General features: G+C 59.7%; 1 non-coding gene across 1 annotated transcript; it reads right to left on the bottom strand.

The window, feature by feature from the left end:
- Positions 1–7,589: 7,589 nt before the first annotated feature.
- On the bottom strand, positions 7,590–7,671 carry TRNAS-AGA (transfer RNA serine (anticodon AGA)). The gene has a single exon. It is a non-coding gene; the product is annotated as a tRNA-Ser (tRNA).
- Positions 7,672–24,380: the final 16,709 nt, after the last annotated feature.

The raw sequence follows: 24,380 nt of genomic DNA on the forward strand, positions 1-24,380 counted from the left end.
GATAGATAGATAGATAGATAGATAGATAGATAGATAGATAGATAGATAGATAGATAGATAGATAGATAGATAGATAGATAGATAGATAGATAGATAGATAGATAGATAGATAGATAGATAGATAGAGGGATGGTGATAGATAGAGTGAATGCGATAAATAGACAGATAGAGTTAGGGCGATATATAGATAGATAGATAGATAGATAGATAGATAGATAGATAGATAGATAGATAGATAGATAGATAGATAGATAGGTAGAGTGAGGCGATAGATAGATAGAGTGAGGGTGATAGATAGATGGAGGGCATCAGATAGATAGAGTGAGGGCGATAGATAGATTGATAGAGTGAGGGGTGATAGATAGATAGATTGATAGTGAGGGTATAGATAGAGTGAGGGCGATAGATAGAATGAGGGCGATAGATAGATAGAGTGAGGGCAATAGATAGACAGAGTGAGGGCGATAGATAGATAGATTGCTAGAGTGAGGGACGATAGATAGATTAATAGAGTGAGGGTATAGATAGAGTGAGGGTGATAGAGTGAGGGCGATAGAGTGAGGGCGATAGATAGAGTGAGGGCGATAGATGGACAGAGTGAGGGCGATAGATAGCTCCTGTTCATGATTTGGCTGGACTGCTGCCTTACAATATTTCCATTGTTTACAGCATTAGCACACATCAAATAGTGGCTTCTGATTCCGTCACCCAACATAAAGAGCAGTACCGATGAAGAAGGACAACTGGACAAAGTGACGGGACTAAGGGCTATAGAAATTGAAGACATTCTGTGAGCTTAAAAAAACACTTGTGAGTGTATGATTAGTTATTTAAGGAAGTACATCCAATTTTGTAATGCATGCAAACATGAAAAGCACAGCTCCCTTGGTATACAGAGCATTGCTGCATCTGCAACATAAGAAACTTAAAGTAGCATCGCCAGAAGCTCTGTCTGACGCAGCCATTATGAGGGCAGCACAGCACCCCCGCCCCTTCACACACATTGCACTCGCAGCATGGTAGTTTTCAGCAGTGATTGTGTTGAAAGAAGCCTGCCCGTCGGCTAGGGAAAACGATTTCCAACAAACATTTAAAGTCTCTGTTCAAATCTTAACAGTCGACCCAGCAGCTCTGTCTCAGGAATGGATCACGTGAGCAGAGAGATGCCGGAGGGGGAGGAAGGGTGGGCAACCTCACACAAGCTTTACATTTTTTTTTTATCTACGCTGGGAGGAAACATAAATTGTAAACAGTAGTGCTTGAGAAAAACACTGTTGGCCACAGAAGTGCTGATGACCAGCTGTGGGATCACCGAGCAGCAGAGCACCCCGCCCCCTCACACACATCGCACTGGCATGTTGATTCTGAACCAAAACAAAAATAAAAGGAGTGCGAGAGATGCTCCAGCAACTCTGCATGACGAGAATGGATCACGTGAGCCAATTGATGGGGGGGCAGCGAGGATAGGGAACTTCATGTGAGCTTTGCGGGGGTTTTTGTAAGCAAATTTGTGCACGGACTCGGAGGAAATGTGAAATGTAAACATTAGTTAGTGGTTGTGAAAAGCACTGTAGGCCATAGAATTGTGGGTGACCAGCTGTGGGGTAATGAGAGAGTGCGCCTGCAAATGCCACGAGCCGCCCCCTCTCTGCTCTGACGGGCTGGGAGACCTGCGGAAATCCCCGATTCTAGTGCCGTTCCCACCACCCACGGCCCGGCCTTAGCAACAGGAGGAGCTGTTTCCGGAAGGCAGGAGTGTGAAGGGGTGGTAGGGAGACTGAACCAGCACGGAAGGCAGCTACGTAAAAATCACAGTATAGTACAGTCCGATGCAGTGCAGCCGGAAGGAGTCTTGAGAAAGGAGGGCCATAAGGCACTGGGCACGAAAGGTAGCAGAGAGGTGGCATGAAGAGGAGGTGGGGCATCGTCGCAACAAGGATATCAAAGAGGGAACATGAGCGAAACGCGGTTTGTAAAGCATAACAAAGTGGGTAAAAGGAGAAGCCAGTGCCATGAATGGTGGTATGGAGGGAAGATGAGAGAGGGAGGGGGTGGCTATGAGAGACAAGCTCTCAGCATTGCTGTGGTGGGGGGTGGGCGGGGGAGCGGCACCCTTTGAAATCTGATGCCGAGGCTCAGACAAATGGTGGTGTGCGAACGGCTTCCTTTCAAGTTTGATGGGGGGTGCGGGGGAGAAAATGGCGAGCGCGTGCCCGGTGCACATGCACTGGCCTATAATCCGCATTCCAAAGCCCTCTTGGTAGGATTTTCTGGTGCCCCTCTATATCTCTCGCCAGCAATGCGCAAGCGCATTGGCAGGCGAGACCTAAAAACAAAATAAAATTCCCTCCATCCAAAATCCAAAGTGAACCACACATCCCATCAAAAACCCAAAATGAAATACCCCCTTCCTCCAAAAGCCCAAATGGAAACATAACACTGACTACAAAATAAACAAGCATTGACATAGCCAATAGGTCTCACCTTTGGGCCATTATAAGTGTTTAGCCATGCGATAGTTGATGTTGCACCAAGGATATTGTGCTGCATGATTAAATACTTATAAGGTCCCAAAGGCGAGACCTATTGGCTATGCAATGCTTGTTATTCAGGTTCCAGTACCCCCTGGAACCTCCGCTCTGCCTGTACCTTACATTTGTATTTTAAATTTACTGCCATAGTGTGCGACATTTCATCAAAATGAATATAAAGTAGGGTTGCCAGCACAACCCTCCCCGACCCCCAGTCCGCTTCCCACACTCAAACACTACCCTGCAGGACCCCCAGCACTACCCTAAACACTAAAACACTACCCTACACTACACAAACACCACAACACAATCCTAAACCCTAAAACACTACCCCCAGCACGACCCTCCACCGACCCCCAGTCCAGTCCCCACACTCAAACACTACCCTGCACGACCCCCCCAGCACTACCCTAAACCCTAAAACACTACCCTACACTACACAAACACAACAACACTACCCTAAAACACTAACCCCAGCACAACCCACCCCGACCCCCAGTCCGGTCCCCACACTCAAACACTACCCTCACGACCCCTCAGCACTACCCTAAACTCTAAAACTCTACCCTATACTAAACAAACACCCCAACACTACCCTAAACCCCATAAAAACTACCCCCAGCACAACCTTTCCCTGACCCCCAGTCCGGTCCCCACACTCTAAAACTACCCTGCACGAACCCCCCAGCACTAACCTAAACCCAAAAACACTACCTACACTACACAAACACCATAATGCTACCCTAAACCCTAAAGCACTAACCCCAGCACAACCCTCCTCCGACCTCCTGTCGGGTCCCCACACTCAATCACTACCCTGCACGATCCCTCAGCACTACCCTATAACACTACCGTACACAACACAAACACCACAATAGTATAATAAATAAGGCATACAAATAGTATAATAAATAAGGCACCGATCTACCATTCAGCAAGCAGCTTGAATAGAATGTTAATAGTAGTCTGGGTATTCCAGTAGTATTCAAATTGTTTGTATTCACTAAATATTCTGCATTGTAAATGAAGACTATGCGATTACAAATAAGTATGTGCTTAGTATTCTGTTAGTATTCAAGAAGTACCACTCACATATCAGTAGTCTTCATGCACTAGCCTTCCCAAAAAGAACACTATTGAATACTAAAATTGGCACAAAATAGTCTTCGAATGCTATCAAAAGACAGGTTAACCACTTAATGTAGTATTCCACTTCGGTAAGGGCACACAAACAGCAGTAAAGCAAGATAACTACACAGTTAGGGGGGACTGCATGGTTAGGTTTTTGAGGAATTATTGAAACTGACCTCAGTGACCCATGATCAGAGCTGTGGCTAATGACTGTGTGCCTAATTATTATGAAGCAAGCACCATGGCTCATAGGGGCCCCACAACACGCTTTTCTTAGCTCATTGAATTAAAGTATAAACTTCTGCCATGTATGAGTGGTAAAGGCTTGTTAATTTGGTTGCTTTTCCAATTCACGTCTGACAACAAGATGAAGGAACATTGGGGCATCAGAAGCTTTGGAAAGTAGCCACCAACCTCAAAGAAAGAGAGAAAGAGGGAAAAGGCAGTATGAGGTGTGGAGAAAACAGCAGCAGGTACAAGGAGCTCAAATGAGATTAATGGCGCCTAAATAGAGCACGTAAAGGAACAGTTACAAATCTAAGAAAAGGGAAAGAAAGACTAGGAAAAAAACACGGAAAGAGCCTGTAGATAAAATTCTCTTCCTGGGACAGCAGGCTAAGAGAAATTACACAGGGAGCAGTTAAGCTTGTAACACGGGGAGAATAGAAAAGAAAATGCAGTTTTATGAAGTGTGTTTGCCTAATCCAGCAAGCCCTTTTGTTTTATTTTTCTATTTGCTTCTTTTATTGGTAAAGTAAGTTTCAAGTGCATGAATGGTATGACTGAGAGAGCCAGGGTATAATAATTTGAAGTGTTTGCACCAGCGCTAATGTAGGACGAGAGTTAAAGCAAAGATATGAAAGGGGTAGCGATAATAAATATGTGAAAGGGCAATAGTGACACCAAAATAAGCCACCTATTTATAAAACTGACATGGAAGAAATTCTAAAGGTTAACTTCTGAAATTGTAGCCGATGTTAAAATGTTTCTCGTTGTTGGCAGGATTCGAACCTGCACGGGGAGACCCCAATGGATTTCTTGTCCATCACCTTAACCACTCGGCCACAACTGACTGTAGGGTTTGTGCAAATAATCTGTATGAAAGTTTTCAAGGTGTCCCACAGCAAATTCCTGGTATTCTGCAATGCACTTTTTAAAAATAATGTTTTTTTCAGCAGGCACATTCTCTCATAAAAACAAAAATTGCATGAGTATATCTCTAGTTTGGAAAAGGATAGGCTTTCATGCATACTCTCATGTGGCACTCAAGTTTTTGGGACCCTATTGCACTCTGTTTTCGTGCTGCTTTTAGTCTATGGCCCATATTACAGAAGTCTACCATCTTTGAGTATTTGAGGCTCCTTTGTAAGTGCTTTATCTTTTTTACTTGAAGAGCTATATAATAAAGGGGTCAGGGAAAGATTGCATTTATGGAAGATAAAAGAAGGCACACTTGTCTCACCAAATGCCGTAGAGAAACCTGATGTTTTACTCATGTTATCCGTAGTTTTTTTTTTTAGACCTTGCATTCTTAAGGTGGCCTCCACCCTACCTTATTGCTTTTCACCTACGCATTTTGCTGTATCTTTTTGTTGGCCTTAGGACTCTGATCACTTTATCGCTACTAATCAGTGCTGAAGTGCACGTGCTTCTTCCCTAATCATGTGTGTAATTGGAGTATACCTGACTGACAGATTTAATTTACTTGAAAGCCCCTTGTAAAGTGGTATACCATATACCCAGGGACTGATTGTGCCGCCCAAAGAAGTAGCATTTCAAACCTGTCTCAAGCCTGCTACTGCAGTGCCTGTGCTGCAGTGTACTGCCACTTCGACTTGCCATTTAAAACTACTTGCCAGCCCTTAAACTCCAATTTTATTACATATAATTAACCCCTAAGGTAGGCCCTAGGTAGTCCTAGGGGCATCATGCTATGTACGTAAAAGGTAAGAAATGTACTGTGGTAGTTTGCATGTCCTGGTAGTACCAAACAGTCTATTACATTTTTCACTACTGAGAGGTCTGCCCCTCTCATAGGTTAGCATTGGGTATTCCCTTATACTTTTTGGGGGGGTAATTCCATATCAGAGAGGAGAAGCTTTATTTAATTATTGATAAATCCTATTTACTGGTGAGGTTGGATTTAACTTTACTATTTTATAAATGCCATTCTTAGAGAGTGAGCATTTCTCTGCACTTACTGCTCTATTTGCCTGAAAACCTGTCTCCAATTGACGTCTGGATTGGGCTGCGAGACAGCTACATTTGTGCATTCCCTCTAGACAGCCACAACACAGGTCACTCAACTGCAACTGCATTCATCTGCATTCTGATTGGCATGGGGGAGAGCTCCATTCCCCCCACCGCAAATAGTTTCAAGAACGATAATTTATGTCAGTAGGTACAATATAGCTACATCTTATAATCATGTGTGTTTAAATAATTTGTCGTTAGATCGTTTAAATATTTTAAAGGATCTGTTTTTAATAGACATTTTACAAAAACAACTGGTACATTTGGTAATTCTGTAAAAGAAAAACCCAACTGCCGCGACATTGCCAACCACAATGCTGTGACTGGGATTCGAACCGAGGTTGCTGCGGCCACAACGCAGAGTACTAACAACGAGACGATCACGGCGAGCTACTTGGGCTCAATAACATACTGTGACATGGAGAATTTATAATTCGGAACACTCAGGGAACTCCTGTGATAGGCTGAATGTGTTCATTGCTTCCTCATTCCTTATACAAAGGCTTTGTCTCCTCAGTGGTTGATAGGCTGAAACCGTTTCCTGGCCGCCTGCTTGTGAACTGCCAGGAGTCAAAGATCACACATACACTTGTGGGCCTGTGATGGGACACCAATGCAGAGAAACACACCTGGCGCAGATCTTCTATTCTGTCTAGTAGACCTGCATCTCCCCTGTACCTCCTCAAGCCATCTGTATGTGAAGCAAGAAAGAGTTAAGGAGCGGTCCATCTACACTTTTATAGGGAGGATGCTGCCGTGAGCTCCTCCCAGCTAATCACACAAACAGCAGTAAAGCAAGTTAACTACACAGTTAGGGGGGGACTGCATGGTTAGGTTTTTGAGGAATTATTGAGACTGACCTCAGTGACCCATGATCAGAGCTGTGGCTACTAACTGCGTGCCTAATTATGATGAAGCAAGCACCATGGCTCGTAGGGGCCCCACAACACGCTTTTCTTAGCTCATTGAATTAAAGTATAAACCTCTGCCATGTATGAGTGGTAAAGGCTTGTTAATTTGGTTGCTTTTCCAATTCACGTCTGACAACAAGATGAAGGAACATTGGGGCATCAGAAGCTTTGGAAAGTAGCCACCAACCTCAGAGAAAGAGAGAAAGAGGCAAAAGGCAGTATGAGGTGTGGAGAAAACAGCAGCAGGTACAAGGAGCTCAAATGAGATTAATGGCGCCTAAATAGAGCACGTAAAGGAACAGTTACAAATCTAAGAAAAGGGAAAGAAAGACTAGAAAAAAAACACGGAAAGAGCCTGTAGATAAAATTCTCTTCCTGGGACAGCAGGCTAAGAGAAATTACACAGGGAGCAGTTAAGCTTGTAACACGGGGAGAATAGAAAAGAAAATGCAGTTTTATGAAGTGTGTTTGCCTAATCCAGCAAGCACTTTTGTTTTATTTTTCTATTTGCTTCTTTTATTTGTAAAGTAAGTTTCAAGTGCATGAATGGCATGACTGCGAGAGCCAGGGTATAATAATTTGAAGTGTTTGCACCAGCGCTAATGTAGGACGAGAGTTATAGCAAAGATATGAAAGGGGTAGCGATAATAAATATGTGAAAGGGCAATAGTGACACCAAAATAAGCCACCTATTTATAAAACTGACATGGAAGAAATTCTAAAGGTTAACTTCTGAAATTGTAGCCGATGTTAAAAAGTTTCTCGTTGTTGGCAGGATTCGAACCTGCGCGGGGGTACCCCAATGGATTTCTAGTCCATCACCTTAACCACTCGGCCACAACAACTGACTGTAAGTTTTGTGCAAATAATCTGTATGAAAGTTTTCAAGGTGTTCCACAGCAAATTCCTGATATCCTGCAATGCACTTTTTAAAAATAATGTTTTTTTCAGCAGGCACATTCTCTCCTAAAAACAAAAATAAGGCTACATCTTATAGGGCCGGATGTATCAAACAATCGTTTTGCGATTCTGTAAATACCGAAACGCAATTTGAAAATTCCAAAACTATTCTTTCCTTAGGTTGGAGCGCCATCTAGCGCAAGTTGGGCAGGGAATGTGTTGGAATATTCCTTATGTTGGAGCGCCATCTAGCGCAAGTCGGGCAGGGAAGGTGTTGGAACATTCCTTATGTTGGAGCGCCATCTAGCGCAAGTTGGGCAGGGAAGGTGTTGGAATATTCCTTATGTTGGAGCGCCATCTAGCGCAAGTCGGGCAGGGAAGGTGTTGGAATATTCCTTATGTTGGAGCGCCATCTAGCGCAAGTCGGGCAGGGAAGGTGTTGGAACATTCCTTATGTTGGAGCGCCATCTAGCGCAAGTTGGGCAGGGAAGGTGTTGGAATATTCCTTATGTTGGAGCGCCATCTAGCGCAAGTTGGGCAGGAAAGGTGTTGGAATATTCCTTATGTTGGAGCGCCATCTAGCGCAAGTCGGGCAGTAAAGGTGTTGGAATATTCCTTATGTTGGAGCGCCATCTAGCGCAAGTCGGGCAGGGAAGGTGTTGGAACATTCCTTATGTTGGAGCGCCATCTAGCGCAAGTCGGGCAGGGAAGGTGTTGGAACATTCCTTATGTTGGAGCGCCATCTAGCGCAAGTCGGGCAGGGAAGGTGTTGGAATATTCCTTATGTTGGAGCGCCATCTAGCGCAAGTTGGGAAGGAAAGGTGTTGGAATATTCCTTATGTTGGAGCGCCATCTAGCGCAAGTCGGGCAGTAAAGGTGTTGGAATATTCCTTATGTTGGAGAGCCATCTAGCGCAAGTCGGGCAGGGAAGGTGTTGGAACATTCCTTATGTTGGAGAGCCATCTAGCGCAAGTCGGGCAGGGAAGGTGGTTTTCCCGGTATTCCTCCCCTGGGTGTCCAGGGCTCCAGGCCGACGGCATGGGCGAGTGCCCGGGACGGGCTCCATGGTTTTCCCGGTATTCCTCCCCTGGGTGTCCAGGGCTCCAGGCCGACGACATGGCCCATTGCCCGGGACGGGCTCCATGGTTTTCACGGCAGTCCTCCCCTGGGTGTCCAGGGCTCCAGGCCGACGGCATGGCGGAGTGCCCAGGACGGGCTCCATGCATCCCGGGCAGTTGTCCCCCGGGCGTCCGGGGCTCCAGGCCGATGGCATGGCTGATTGCCCGGTACGGGCTCCATGGTTTTCCCGGTATTCCTCCCCTGGGTGTCCAGGGCTCCAGGCCGACGGCATGGGCGAGTGCCCGGGACGGGCTTCATGCGTCCCGGGCAGTCATCCCCCAGGGCGTTCGGGTCTCCAGGCCAACGGCATAGGCGAGTGCCCAGGTCAGGCTCCATGGTTTTCACGGTAGTCCTCTCCGGGCGTCCGTGGCTCCAGGCCATCGGCATGTAAAATGTAAATTTATCATTGGAATAGGCACCGATGCGAGAATTATTGGTTCCGTGGAATTTTGAGCCCAAGACCCGCCGAGGCGGGGAATTGAAACCTGGTCCCGGGCTAGACCTCTGCATCAGGGTCTGCCGCTCTAACCATTGAGCCACACTTCTCCACTGCATGGCTGAGTGCCCGGGACGGGCTCCATGGTTTTCCTGGTATTCTTACTCTGGGTGTCCGTGGCTCCAGGCCGACGGCATGGCCGATTGCCCCGGACGGGCTCCATGGTTTTAACAGTAGTCCTCCCCCGGGCGTCCGGGGCTCCAGTCCGATGGCATGGCCGAGTGCCCGGGTTGGGCTCCATGGTTTTCATGGTAGTCCTCCCCCGGGCATCCGTAGCTCCAGGCCGACGGCATGTCAAAGTGCCCAGGACGGGCTCCATGCATCCCGGGCAGTCGTCCCCCCGTGCGTCCGGGGCAGTAGTCCCCCAGGTCTCCAGGCCAACGGCATGGGTGAGTGCCCAGGTCGGGCTCCATGGTATTCACTGTAGTACTCCCCCGGGCGTCCGTGGCTCCAGGCCGACGGCATGTCAAAGTGACCAGGACGGGATCCATGTGTCCCGGGCAGTTGTCCCCCGGGTCTCCAGGCCAACGGCATGGGCAGAGTGCCTGGGTCGGGCTCCATGGTTTTCACGGTAGTCCTCCCCTGGGCGTTCGTGGCTCCAGGCCGGCGCATTTCAAAGTGCCCAGGACGGGCTCCATGCGTCCCGGGCAGTCGTCCCCCGGGGCGTCCGGGTCTCCAGGCCAACGTCATAAGCGAGTGCCCAGGTCGGGCTCCATGGTTTTCACGGTAGTCCTCCCCGGGCGTCCGTGGCTCCAGGCCGGCGGCATGTAAAATGTAAATTTATCATTGGAATAGGCACCGAGGTGAGAATTATGGGGTCCGTGGAATTTTGAGCCCAAGACCCGCCGAGGCGGGGAATTGAACCCTGGTCCCGGGCTAGACCTCTGCATCAGGGTCTGCCGCTCTAACCATTGAGCCACACTTCTCCACTGCATGGCCGAGTGCCCGGGACGGGCTCCATGGTTTTCCTGGTATTCTTCCCCTGGCTGTCCATGGCTCCAGGCCGACGGCATGTCAAAGTGCCCAGGACGGGCTCCATGCGTCCCGGGCAGTCGTCCCCCGGGTCTCCAGGCCAACGGCATGGGTGAGTGCCCAGGTCGGGCTCCATGGTATTCACGGTAGTCCTCCCCCGGGCGTCCGTGGCTCTAGGCCGATGGCATGTCAAAGTGCCCAGAACGGGCTCCATGCGTCCCGGGCAGTTGTCCCCCGGGTCTCCAGGCCAACAGCATGGGCAGAGTGCCCGGGTCGGGCTCCATGGTTTTCACGGTAGACCTCCCCCCCGGGCGTCCGTGGCTCCAGGCCGACGGCATGTCAAAGTGCCCAGGACGGGCTCCATGCGTCCCGGGCAGTCGTCCCCCGGGGCGTCCAGGTCTCCAGGCCAACGGCATGGGCAAAGTGCCTGGGTTTTCCTCTTCGTCCCGGGACGGGGTGGGGAAGAGTCCAGGCGGCTTCACCTCCATGCCCGGCCATCTGATCGCCCAGATTCCCTCGGCCATCTGGTCGCCCGAAACGCTTTCCTATGGGGGGGACCAGATGGCCGAACTTCCCTGGAAGACCCGATGAGGTGCCATTTGCCTCCCGGATCCCAGCTAGGGCTCCATGAGGTCGGGTTCTTTCACGCCTTGGGTCTCCAGGTCTCCAGGCCAACGGCATGGGCAAAGTGCCTGGGTCGGGCTCCATGGTTTTCACGCTAGTCCTCCCCCCAGGCGTCCGTGGCTCCAGGCCAACAGCATGTCAAAGTGCCCAGGACGGGCTCCATGCGTCCCGGGCAGTCGTCCCCCGGGGCGTCCAGGTCTCCAGGCCAACAGCATGGGCAAAGTGCCTGGGTCGGGCTCCATGGTTTTCACGCTAGTCCTCCCCCCAGGCGTCCGTGGCTCCAGGCCAACAGCATGTCAAAGTGCCCAGGACGGGCTCCATGTGTCCCGGGCAGTCGTCCCCCCGGGCGTCCGGGCCTTGGAGCTCCGGTGGTCCTCACCGTGCCTGAGGCCCAGCCGGGGTCCCCGAGCCCTTGCCGGCGTGGGCAGGCAGCAGCCCTACCACGAAGGCTCGGGGTGGGAATCAGGGAGTCCTTTCGGTCCCGGCCACCTGGTTGCACCTTTCCCCTCGCCCATCTGGTCTCCCGCAATGCTATCCAATAGGGCGACCAGATGGCCAAACTTCCCTGGAAGTCCCTATGAGGTGCCATTTGCCTCCCCGATCCCAGCAAGGGCTCCAGGAGGTCGGGTACTTTCACGCCTTGGGTCCCCTCTGTCACCTCGTGTGCACAGATTACAAGAAAGGGGGGTAATTTTCCTCCGGATTTCTAGGGGCAAGGTACCTTTGGACACCCCTCCCAGGCTGGTGGTTCTCTGCCATGGGGGACCAGATGGGCGATGCCTGGGTAACACCACCCGGGGCTTCCTTCCTCCAGGCCAACGGCATGTCAAAGTGCCCAGGACGGGCTCCATGCGTCCCGGGCAGTCGTCCCCCGGGTCTCCAGGCCGATGGCAGGTTAAAGTGCCCAGGACGGGCTCCACGGGTCCCGGCGCAGTCCTCCCCTGGGCGACCGGGGCACCCATCTCCAGGAGGCCAACGGCATTGGCAAAGCACCCGGGAAGGGCTCCATGGGTCCCGGGCAGTCCTCCCCTGGGTGTCCGGCGCTCCCTTCTCCAGGCCGACGGCAGGTTAAAGTGCCCAGGACGGGCTCCACGGGTCCTGGTGCAGTCCTCCCCTGGGCGTCCAGCGCTCCCTTCTCCAGGCCGACGGCAGGTCAAAGTGCCCAGGACGGGCTCCACAGGTCCCGGGCAGTCCTCCCCTGGGCGACCGGGGCACCCATCTCCAGGAGGCCAACGGCATTGGCAAAGCACCCGGGAAGGGCTCCATGGGTCCCGGGCAGTCCTCCCCTGGGTGTCCGGCGCTCCCTTCTCCAGGCCGACGGCATGTCAAAGTGCCCAGGACGGGCTCCATGAGTCTGGGACAGTCCTCCCCCGGGCGTCCGGGACACCCATCTCCAGGAGGCCAACGGCATTGCAAAGTACCCAGGACGGGCTCCATGGGTCCCGGGCAGACCTCCCCCGGGCGTCCGGGGCACCCATCTCCATGAGGCCAACGGCATTGGCAAAGTACCCTGGAAGGGCTCCACGGGTCCCGGGCAGGCCTCTCCCCCGGGCGTCCAGGGCACCCACGTCCAGGCCGACGGCATGTAAAAGTTCCCAGGACGGGTCCATGGGTCCCGGGCAGCCCGCCCCCGGGCGTTCGGGGCACCCATCTCCAGGAGGCCAACGGCGTTGCAAAGTACCCAGGATGGGCTCCATGCGTCCCGGGCATTCGTCCCCCAGGCGCCCGGGGCTCCATCCAGGCTGACGGTATGGCAGAGTGCCCGGGTCGGGCTCCATGGTTTTCACGGTGGTCCTCCCCTGGGTGTTGGGGCGCTCCAGGCCAATGGCATGGAAAAAGTGCCCAGGATGGGCTCCATGCATCCTGGGCATTCGTCCCCCGGGCGTCCGGGGCTCCATCCAGGCTGACGGCATGGCAGAGTGCCCGGGTCGGGCTCCGTGGTTTTCAGGGTGGTCCTCCCCTGAGTGTCGGGGCGCTCCAGGCCGACGGCATGGAAAAGTGCCCAGGACGGGCTCCATGCGTCCCGGGCCTTCGTCCCCCGGGCGCCCGAGGCTCCATCCAGGCTGACGGCATGGCAGAGTGCCCGGGTCGGGCTCCATGGTTTCCAGGGTGGTCCTCCCCTGGGTGTCGGGGCGCTCCAGGCCGACGGCATGGAAAAGTGCCCAGGACGGGCTCCATGCGTCCTGGTCCTTCGTCCCGGGACGGGGTGGGGAAGAGTCCAGGCGGCTTCACCTCCATGCCCGGCCATCTGATCGCCCAGATTCCCTCGGCCATCTGGTCGCCCGCAACGCTTTCCTATGGGGGGGACCAGATGGCCGAACTTCCCTGGAAGACCCGATGAGGTGCCATTTGCCTCCCGGATCCCAGCTAGGGCTCCATGAGGTCGGGTTCTTTCACGCCTTGGGTCTCCAGGTCTCCAGGCCAATGGCATGGGCAAAGTGCCTGGGTCGGGCTCCATGGTTTTCACGCTAGTCCTCCCCCAGGCGTCCGTGGCTCCAGGCCAACAGCATGTCAAAGTGCCCAGGACGGGCTCCATGTGTCCCGGGCAGTCGTCCCCCCTGGTGTCCGGGCCTTGGAGCTCCGGTGGTCCTCACCGTGCCTGAGGCCCAGCCGGGGTCCCCGAGCCCTTGCCGGCGTGGGCAGGCAGCAGCCCTACCACGAAGGCTCGGGGTGGGAATCAGGGAGTCCTTTCGGTCCCGGCCACCTGGTTGCACCTTTCCCCTCACCCATCTGGTCTCCCGCAATGCTATCCAATAGGGCGACCAGATGGCCAAACTTCCCTGGAAGTCCCTATGAGGTGCCATTTGCCTCCCCGATCCCAGCAAGGGCTCCAGGAGGTCGGGTACTTTCACGCCTTGGGTCCCCTCTGTCACCTCGTGTGCACAGATTACAAGAAAGGGGGGTAATTTTCCTCCGGATTTCTAGGGGCAAGGTACCTTTGGACACCCCCTCCCAGGCTGGTGGTTCTCTGCCATGGGGGACCAGATGGGCGATGCCTGGGTAACACCACCCGGGGCTTCCTTCCTCCAGGCCAACGGCATGTCAAAGTGCCCAGGATGGGCTCCATGCGTCCCGGGCAGTCGTCCCCCGGGTCTCCAGGCTGATGGCAGGTTAAAGTGCCCAGGACGGGCTCCACGGGTCCCGGCGCAGTCCTCCCCTGGGCGACCGGGGCACCCATCTCCAGGAGGCCAACGGCATTGGCAAAGCACCCGGGAAGGGCTCCATGGGTCCCGGGCAGTCCTCCCCTGGGTGTCCGGCGCTCCCTTCTCCAGGCCGATGGCAGGTTAAAGTGCCCAGGACGGGCTCCACGGGTCCCGGCGCAGTCCTCCCCTGGGCGTCCAGCGCTCCCTTCTCCAGGCCGACGGCAGGTCAAAGTGCCCAGGACGGGCTCCACAGGTCCCGGGCAGTCCTCCCCTGGGCGACCGGGGCACCCATCTCCAGGAGGCCAACGGCATTGGCAAAGCACCCGGGTCGGGCTCCATGGGTCCCGGGCAGCCCTCCCCCGGGCGTCCGGGGCTCCCACCTCCAGGTCGACGGCATGTCAAAGTGCCCAGGACGGGCTCCATGATTCCAGGACAGTCCTCCCCCGGGCGTCCTGGACACCCATCTCCATGAGGCCAACGGCATTGGCAAAGTACCCAGGAGGGGCTCTATGGGTCCCGGGCAGACCTCCCCCGGGCGTCCGGGGCACCCATCTCCATGAGGCCAACGGCATTGGCAAAGTACCCGGGAAGGGCTCCATGGGTCCCGGGCAGACCTCCCCCGGGCGTCCGGGGCACCCATCTCCATGAGGCCAACGGCATTGGCAAAGTACCCGGGAAGGGCTCCATGGGTCCCGGGTAGACCTCCCCCGGGTGTCCGGAGCACCCATCTCCATGAGGCCAACCGCATTGGCAGAGTACCCGGGAAGGGCTCCATGGGTCCCGGGTAGACCTCCCCCGGGCGTCCGGGGCACCCATCTCCATGAGGCCAACGGCATTGGCAAAGCACCCGGGAAGGGCTCCATGGGTCCCAGGCAGTCCTCCCCTGGGTGTCCGGCGCTCCCTTCTCCAGGCCGACGGCATGTCAAAGTGCCCAGGACGGGCTCCATTAGTCTGGGACAGTCCTCCCCCGGGCGTCCGGGACACCCATCTCCAGGAGGCCAACGGCATTGCAAAGTACCCAGGACGGGCTCCATGGGTCCCGGGCAGACCTCCCCCGGGCGTCCGGGGCACCCATCTCCATGAGGCCAACGGCATCGGCAAAGTACCCTGGAAGGGCTCCACGGGTCCCGGGCAGGCCTCCCCCCCCGGGCGTCCAGGGCACCCACGTCCAGGCCGACGGCATGTAAAAGTTCCCAGGACGGGGTCCATGGGTCCCGGGCAGCCTGCCCCCAGGCGTTCGGGGCACCCATCTCCAGGAGGCCAACGGCGTTGCAAAGTACCCAGGATGGGCTCCATGCATCCCGGGCATTCGTCCCCCAGGCGCCCGGGGCTCCATCCAGGCTGACGGTATGGCAGAGTGCCCGGGTCGGGCTCCATGGTTTTCACGGTGGTCCTCCCCTCGGTGTTGGGGCGCTCCAGGCCAATGGCATGGAAAAAGTGCCCAGGATGGGCTCCATGCATCCTGGGCATTCGTCCCCCGGGCGTCCGGGGCTCCATCCAGGCTGACGGCATGGCAGAGTGCCCGGGTCGGGCTCCGTGGTTTTCAGGGTGGTCCTCCCCTGAGTGTCGGGGCGCTCCAGGCCGACGGCATGGAAAAGTGCCCAGGACGGGCTCCATGCATCCCGGGCCTTCGTCCCCCGGGCGCCCGAGGCTCCATCCAGGCTGACGGCATGGCAGAGTGCCCGGGTCGGGCTCCATGGTTTCCAGGGTGGTCCTCCCCTGGGTGTCGGGGCGCTCCAGGCCGACGGCATGGAAAAGTGCCCAGGACGGGCTCCATGTGTCCTGGGCATTCGTCCCGGGACGGGGTGGGGAAGAGTCCAGGCGGCTTCACCTCCATGCCCGGCCATCTGATCGCCCAGATTCCCTCGGCCATCTGGTTGCCCGCAACGCTTTCCTATGGGGGGGACCAGATGGCCGAACATCCCTGGAAGACCCGATGAGGTGCCATTTGCCTCCCGGATCCCAGCTAGGGCTCCATGAGGTTGGGTTCTTTCGCGCCTTGGGTCCCCTCTGTCACCTCGCGTGTACAGATTACAAGAAAAGGGGGTAATTTTGCTCCGGATTACTAGGGAGAAGGGTACGCCCGGACACCCCTCCGAGGGTGGTGGTTCTCTGCCATGGGGACCAGATGGGATATGCCTGGGCAACACCTCCCTAGGCCATCCGGGGCTTCCTTCCTCCAGGCCAACTGCATGTCAAATTGCCCAGGACGGGCTCCATGGCTTCTGGGCAGTCGTCCCCCGGGTGTCCAGGGCTCCATCCAGGCTGACGGCATGGAAAAGTGCCCAGGACAGGCTCCATGCGTCCCGGGCATTCATCCCCCGGGCGTCCGGGGCTCCATCTAGGCTGACGGTATGGCAGAGTGCCCAGGTCGGGCTCCATGGTTTTCATGGTGGTCCTCCCCTGGGTGTCTGGGGGCTCCAGGCCGAAGGCATGGAAAAGTGCCCAGGACGGGCTCCATGCGTCCCGGGCATTCGTCCCCTGGGCGTCCGGGGCTCCATCTAGGCTGACGGTATTGCAGAGTGCCCAGGTCGGGCTCCATGGTTTTCATGGTGGTCCTCCCCTGGGTGTCTGGGGGGCTCCAGGCCGAAGGCATGGAAAAGTGCCCAGGACGGGCTCCATGCGTCCCGGGGATTCTTCCCCTGGGCGTCCGGGGCTCCATCTAGGCTGACGGTATGGCAGAGTGCCCGGGTCGGGCTCCATGGTTTTCACGGTGGTCCTCCCCTGGGTGTCTGGGGGCTCCAGGCCGAATGCATGGAAAAGTGCCCAGGACGGGCTCCATGCGTCCCGGGCATTCGTCCCCTGGGCGTCCGGGGCTCCATCTAGGCTGACGGTATGGCAGAGTGCCCAGGTCGGGCTCTATGGTTTTCACGGTGGTCCTCCCCTGGGTGTCTGGGGGCTCCAGGCCGAAGGCACGGAAATGTGCCCAGGACGGGCTCCATGCATCCCGGGCATTCGTCCCCCGGGCGTCCGGGGCTCCATCCAGGCTGACGGCATGGCAGAGTGCCCGGGTCGGGCTCCATGGGTCCCGGGCAGCCCTCCCCCGGGCGTCCGGGGCTCCCACCTCTAGGCCGACGGCATGTCAAAGTGCCCAGGACGGGCTCCATGAGTCCAGGACAGTCCTCCCCCGGGCGTCCTGGACACCCATCTCCATGAGGCCAACGGCATTGGCAAAGTACCCAGGACGGGCTCCATGGGTCCCGGGCAGACCTCCCCCGGGCGTCCGGGGCACCCATCTCCATGAGGCCAACGGCATTGGCAAAGTACCCGGGAAGGGCTCCATGGGTCCCGGGCAGACCTCCCCCGGGCGTCCGGGGCACCCATCTCCATGAGGCCAACGGCATTGGCAAAGTACCCGGGAAGGGCTCCATGGGTCCCGGGTAGACCTCCCCCGGGCGTCCGGGGCACCCATCTCCATGAGGCCAACCGCATTGGCAGAGTACCCGGGAAGGGCTCCATGGGTCCCGGGTAGACCTCCCCCGGGCGTCCGGGGCACCCATCTCCATGAGGCCAACGGCATTGGCAAAGTACCCAGGACGGGCTCCATGGGTCCCGGGCAGACCTCCCCCCGGGCGTCAGGGGCTACCACCTCCAGGCCGACGGAATGTCAAAGTACCCAGGACGGGCTCCATGGGTCCCGGGCAGCTTCCCCCGGGCGTCCGGGGCACCCACCTCCAGGCCGACGGCATGTCAAAGTACCCAGGACGGGCTCCACGGGTCCCGGGCATTCCTCCCCCAGGTCGTCCGGGCCCTAGAGCTCCGGTGCTCCAACCTGCGCCTGAGGCCCAGCCGGGGTCCAAGAGCCCTGCCTTGCGTGGGCAGGCAGTCAGGAACCCTACCGCGAAGGCTTGGGATGGATGGGGAGCTGGGAGTCCTTTCGATCCCGGCCATCTGGTCACCCGCGATGCTTTCCAATAGGGCGACCAGATGGCCGGGCTTCCCTGGAAGTCCCGATGAGGTGCCATTCGCCTCCCGGATCCCAGCTAGGGCTCCATGAGGTCGGGTTCTTTTACGCCTTGGGTCCCCTCTGTCACCTCGCGTGCACGGATTGCAAGAAAGGGGGGTAATTTCCCTCCGGATTAATAGGGGCAGGGTACGCCCGGACACCCCTCCAGGGCTGGTGGGTCTCTGCCTGGGGGACCAGATGAGATATGCCTGGGCAACACCTCCCCCGGGCGTCTGGGGGCTCCATTCTCCGGGCCAACGGCATGGCTCAATGCCCAGGACGGGCTCCACGTGTCCCGGACAGACCTCCCCTGGGCGTCCGTGGCTCCCACCTCCAGGCCGACGGCATGTCACACTGCCCAGGACGGGCTCCATGGGCCCCGGACAGACCGCCCCCGGGTGTCCGGGGGGGGCACCCATCTCCAGGAGGCCAACGGGATGGCAAAGTACCCGGGAAGGGCTCCACGGGTCCCGGGCAGCCTTCCCCCGGGCGTCCGGGGCTCCCACCTCCAGGACGACGGCATGTCAAATTGCCCAGGACGGGCTCCATGGCTCTTGGGCAGTCCTCCCCCGGGCGTCCGGGGCTCCATCCAGGCTGACGACATGGCAGATTGCCCGGGACGGGTTCCATGCGTCCCGGGCCTTCGTCCCCCGGGCGTCCGGGGCTCCATCCAGGCTGACAGCATGGCAGAGTGCCCGGGTCGGGCTCCATGGTTTTCAGGGTGGTCCTCCCCTGGGTGTCGGGGCGCTCCAGGCCAATGGAATGGAAAAGTGCCCAGGACGGGCTCCATGCGACCCGGGCATTCATCCCCCGGGCGTCCGGGGCTCCATCCAGGCTGACGGCATGGCAGAGTGCCCGGGTCGGGCTCCATTGTTTTCAGGGTGGTCCTCCCCTGGGTGTCGGGGCGCTCCAGGCCAATGGAATGGAAAAGTGCCCAGGACGGGCTCCATGCGACCCGGGCCTTCGTCCCCCGGGCGTCTGGGGCTCCATCCAGGCTGACGGCATGGCAGAGTGCCCGGGTCGGGCTCCATGGTTTTCAGGGTGGTCCTCCCCTGGGTGTCGGGGCGCTCCAGGCCGATGGCATGGAAAAGTGCCCAGGACGGGCTCCATGCATCCCGGGCCTTCGTCCCCCAGGCGTCCGGGGCTCCAGCCAGGCTGACGGCATGGCAGAGTGCCCGGGTCGGGCTCCATGGCTCTTGGGCAGTCGTCCCCCGGGCGTCCAGGGCTCCATCCAGGCCGATGGCATGGAAAAGTGCCCAGGACGGGCTCCATGCGACCGGGCATTCCTCCCCAAGGTGGTCCGGGCCCTAGAGCTCCGGTGGTCCAACCTGCGCCTGAGGCCCAGCCGGGGTCCAAGAGCCCTGCCTTGCGTGGGCAGGCAGTCAGGAACCCTACCGCGAAGGCTTGGGATGGATGGGGAGCTGGGAGTCCTTTCGATCCCGGCCATCTGGTCACCCGCGATGCTTTCCAATAGGGCGACCAGATGGCCGGGCTTCCCTGGAAGTCCCGATGAGGTGCCATTCGGCTCCCGGATCCCAGCCAGGGCTCCATGAGGTCGGGTTCTTTCACGCTTTGGGTCCCCTCTGTCACCTCGCGTGCACGGATTGCAAGAAAGGGGGGTAATTTCCCTCCGGATTACTAGGGGCAGGGTACGCCCGGACACCTCTCCAGGGCTGGTGGTTCTCTGCCCGGGGGACCAGATGAGATATGCCTGGGCAACACCTCCCCCGGGCGTCTGGGGGCTCCATTCTCCGGGCCAACGGCATGTCACACTGCCCAGGACGGGCTCCATGGGCCCCGGACAGACCTCCCCCGGGCGTCCGGGGCACCCATCTCCAGGAGGCCAACGGGATGGCAGAGTAACCGGGAAGGGCTCAATGGGTCCCGGGCAGCCCTCCCCCGGGCGTCCGGGGCTCCCACCTCCAGGCCGACGGCATGTCACACTGCCCAGGACGGGCTCCATGGGCCCCGGACAGACCTCCCCCGGGCGTCCGGGGGGGCACCCATCTCCAGGAGGCCAACGGGATGGCAAAGTACCCGGGAAGGGCTCCACTGGTCCCGGGCAGCCTTCCCCCGGGCATCCGGGGCTCCCACCTCCAGGACGACGGCATGTCACACTGCCCAGGACGGGCTCCATGGGCCCCGGACAGACCTCCCCTGGGCGTCCGGGGCACCCATCTCCAGGAGGCCAATGGGATGGCAAAGTACCCGGGAAGGGCTCCACGGGTCCCGGGCAGCCTTCCCCCGGGCGTCCGGGGCTCCCACCTCCAGGCCGACGGCATGTCACACTGCCCAGGACGGGCTCCATGGGCCCCGGACAGACCTCCCCCGGGCGTCCGGGGGGGCACCCATCTCCAGGAGGCCAACGGGATGGCAAAGTACCTGGGAAGGGCTCCACGGGTCCCGGGCAGCCTTCCCCCGGGCGTCCGTGGCTCCCACCTCCAGGACGACGGCATGTCAAATTGCCCAGGACGGGCTCCATGGCTCTTGGGCAGTCCTCCCCCGGGCGTCCGGGGCTCCATCCAGGCCGACGGCATGGCAGAGTGCCCGGGACGGGTTCCATGCGTCCTGGGCATTAGTCCCCCGGGCGTCCGGGGCTCCATCCAGGCTGACAGCAAGGCATAGTGCCCGGGTCGGGCTCCATGGTTTTCAGGGTGGTCCTCCCCTGGGTGTCGGGGCGCTCCAGGCCAATGGAATGGAAAAGTGCCCAGGACGGGCTCCATGCGACCCGGGCATTCATCCCCCGGGCGTCCGGGGCTCCATCCAGGCTGACGGCATAGCAGAGTGCCCGGGTCGGGCTCCATGGTTTTCAGGGTGGTCCTCCCCTGGGTGTCGGGGCGCTCCAGGCCAATGGAATAGAAAAGTGCCCAGGACGGGCTCCATGCGACCCGGGCCTTCGTCCCCCGGGCGTCTGGGGCTCCATCCAGGCTGACGGCATGGCAGAGTGCCCGGGTCAGGCTCCATGGTTTTCAGGGTGGTCCTCCCCTGGGTGTCGGGGCGCTCCAGGCCGATGGCATGGAAAAGTGCACAGGACGGGCTCCATGCGTCCCAAGCCTTCGTCCCCCGGGCGTCCGGGGCTCCAGCCAGGCTGACGGCATGGCAGAGTGCCCGGGTCGGGTTCCATGGCTCTTGGGCAGTCGTCCCCCGGGCGTCCGGGGCTCCATCCAGGCCGATGGCATGAAAAAGTGCCCAGGACGGGCTCCATGCGACCCGGGCATTCCTCCCCCAGGTCGTCCGGGCCCTAGAGCTCCGGTGGTCCAACCTGCGCCTGAGGCCCAACCGGGGTCCAAGAGCCCTGCCTTGCGTGGGCAGGCAGTCAGGAACCCTACCGCGAAGGCTTGGGATGGATGGGGAGCTGGGATTCCTTTCGATCCCGGCCATCTGGTCACCCGCGATGCTTTCCAATAGGGCGACCAGATGGCCGGGCTTCCCTGGAAGTCCCGATGAGGTGCCATTCGGCTCCCGGATCCCAGCTAGGGCTCCATGAGGTCGGGTTCTTTCACGCCTTGGGTCCCCTCTGTCACCTCGCGTGCACAGATTGCAAGAAAGGGGGGTAATTTCCCTCCGGATTACTAGGGGCAGGGTACGCCCGGACACCTCTCCAGGGCTGGTGGTTCTCTGCCCGGGGGACCAGATGAGATATGCCTGGGCAGCACCTCCCCCGGGCGTTCGGGGCTCCATTTTCCGGGCCAACGGCATGTCACACTGCCCAGGACGGGCTCCATGGGCCCCGGACAGACCTCCCCCGGGCGTCCGGGGCACCCATCTCCAGGAGGCCAACGTGATGGCAGAGTAACCGGGAAGGGCTCCATGGGTCCCGGGCAGCCCTCCCCCGGGCGTCCGGGGCTCCCACCTCCAGGACGACGGCATGTCACACTGCCCAGGACGGGCTCCATGGGCCCCGGACAGACCTCCCCCGGGCGTCCGGGGCAACCATCTCCAGGAGGCCAACGGGATGGCAAAGTACCCGGGAAGGGCTCCACGGGTCCCGGGCAGCCTTCCCCCGGGCGTCCGGGGCTCCCACCTCCAGGCCGACGGCATGTCACACTGCCCAGGACGGGCTCCATGGGCCCCGGACAGACCTCCCCCGGGCGTCCAGGGCACCCATCTCCAGGAAGCCAACGGGATGGCAGAGTAACTGGGAAGGGCTCCATGGGTCCCGGGCAGCCCTCCCCCGGGCGTCCGGGGCTCCCACCTCCAGGACGACGGCATGTCAAAGTGCCCAGGGCGGGCTCCACGGGCCCCGGGCAGCCCTCCCCCCGGGCGTTCGGGGCACACATCTCCAGGAGGCCAACGGCGTTGCAAAGTACCCGGAAAGGGCTCCACGGGTACCGGGCAGTCCTCCCCCGGGCGTCCGGGGCACCCATCTCCATGAGGCCAACGGCATTGGCAAAGTACCCGGGAAGGACTCCACGGGTCCCCACCAGGCCTCCCCCGGGCGTACCAGGCACCCACCTCCAGGCCGACGGCATGTCAAAGAGCCCAGGACGGGATCCACGGGTACCGGGCAGTCCTCCCCCGGGCGTCCGGGGCAACCATCTCCAGGAGGCCAACGGGATGGCAAAGTACCCGGGAAGGGCTCCACGGGTCCCAGGTAGCCTTCCCCCGGGCGTCTGGGGCTCCCACCTCCAGGCCGACGGCATGTCACACTGCCCAGGACGGGCTCCATGGGCCCCGGACAGACCTCCCACGGGCGTCCAGGGCACCCATCTCCAGGAGGCCAACGGGATGGCAGAGTAACCGGGAAGGGCTCCATGGGTCCCGGGCAGCCCTCCCCCAGGCGTCCGGGGCTCCCACCTCCAGGACGACGGCATGTCAAAGTGCCCAGGGCGGGCTCCACGGGCCCCGGGCAGCCCTCCCCCCGGGCGTTCGGGGCACACATCTCCAGGAGGCCAACAGCGTTTCAAAGTACCCGGAAAGGGCTCCATGGGTACCGGGCAGTCCTCCCCCGGGCGTCCGGGGCACCCATCTCCATGAGGCCAACGGCATTGGCAAAGTACCCGGGAAGGGCTCCACGGGTCCCGACCAGGCCTCCCCCGGGCGTCCCGGGCACCCACCTCCAGGCCGACGGCATGTCAAAGAGCCCAGGACGGGATCCACGGGTACCGGGCAGTCCATCCCCGGGCGTCTGGGGCTCCCATCTCCAGGCCAACGGCATGGCTCAATGCCCAGGACGGGCTCCATGGGTCCGGGGAGGCGTCCCATGCGCCTCCGGGCTTGGGAGCCCCGGCTGGGTCCATGGGCCCGGCCGGGCCCCGGGTCGGGTGCTCCGGCCCTGGTCCCTGTCTCCCAGCCTACCGCACTGCCAAGGGCCTAGGAAGGGGTTCCGTTGTGCCCGGGGAGCCTCCCCTTGCTTGTCTGGGTTCAGGGGCCCGGGGGAGGGCAGCCTCCCCACCCCGGGCTCTGTCCTTGGTCCTGCTGCGTGGCAGGGTGCCCGGGACGGGGTCCGGAGGGCCCGGGGAGGCTTCCCCTGCGCCTCCGGGCCTGGGAGCCCTGGCTGGGTCCAGGGGCCCGGCCGGGCCCCGGGTCGGGTGCCACGGCCCTGGGCCCGGTCCCCCCCGGCCTGCCTCACTGCCAAAGCCCCGGGACGGGGCTTCGTTGTGCCCGGGAAGCCTCCCCTCGCTCGGCCGAGTTCAGCAGCTCCGGCCGGGGCCCCTGAGGGCCCGGGGAGGGCGGCCTCCCCATCCTGGGCGCTGTCCTTGGTCCTGCTGCATGGCAGGGTGCCCGGGACGGGGTCCGGAAGGCCCGGGGAGGCTCGGGTGCCACGGCCCTGGGCCCTGTCCCCCGGCCTGCCGCACTGCCAAAGGCCCGGGACGGGTTTCCGTGGTGCCCGGGGAGCCTCCCCTTGCTTGGCTGGGTACAGGAGCTGTGGCTGTGGCCCCTGAGGACCCGGGGAGGGCGGCCTCCCCACCCCGGGCTCTGTCCTTGGTCCTGCTGCGTGGCAGGGTGCCCGGGACGGGGTCCGGAGGGACCGGGGAGGCGTCCCATGCGCCTCCGGGCTTGGGAGCCCCGGCTGGGTCCAGGGGCCCGGCCGGGCCCCGGGTCGGGTGCCACGGCCCTGGGCCCGGTCCCCCCGGCCTGCCACACTGCCAAAGCCCCGGGACGGGGCTCCGTTGTGCCCGGGAAGCCTCCCCTCGCTCGGCCGAGTTCAGCAGCTCCGGCCGGGTCCCCTGAGGGCCCGGGGAGGGCGGCCTCCCCATCCTGGGCGCTGTCCTTGGTCCTGCTGTGTGGCAGGGTGCCCGGGACGGGGTCCGGAAGGCCCGGGGAGGCTTCCCCTGCGCCTCCGGGCTTGGGAGCCCCGGCTGGGTCCAGGGGCCCGGCCGGGCCCCGGGTCGGGTGCCACGGCCCTGGGCC

The sequence above is a fragment of the Lissotriton helveticus genome, chromosome 12 (genome assembly GCF_964261635.1).
Source record: "Lissotriton helveticus chromosome 12, aLisHel1.1, whole genome shotgun sequence".
Taxonomy (NCBI): Eukaryota; Metazoa; Chordata; class Amphibia; order Caudata; family Salamandridae; genus Lissotriton; species Lissotriton helveticus.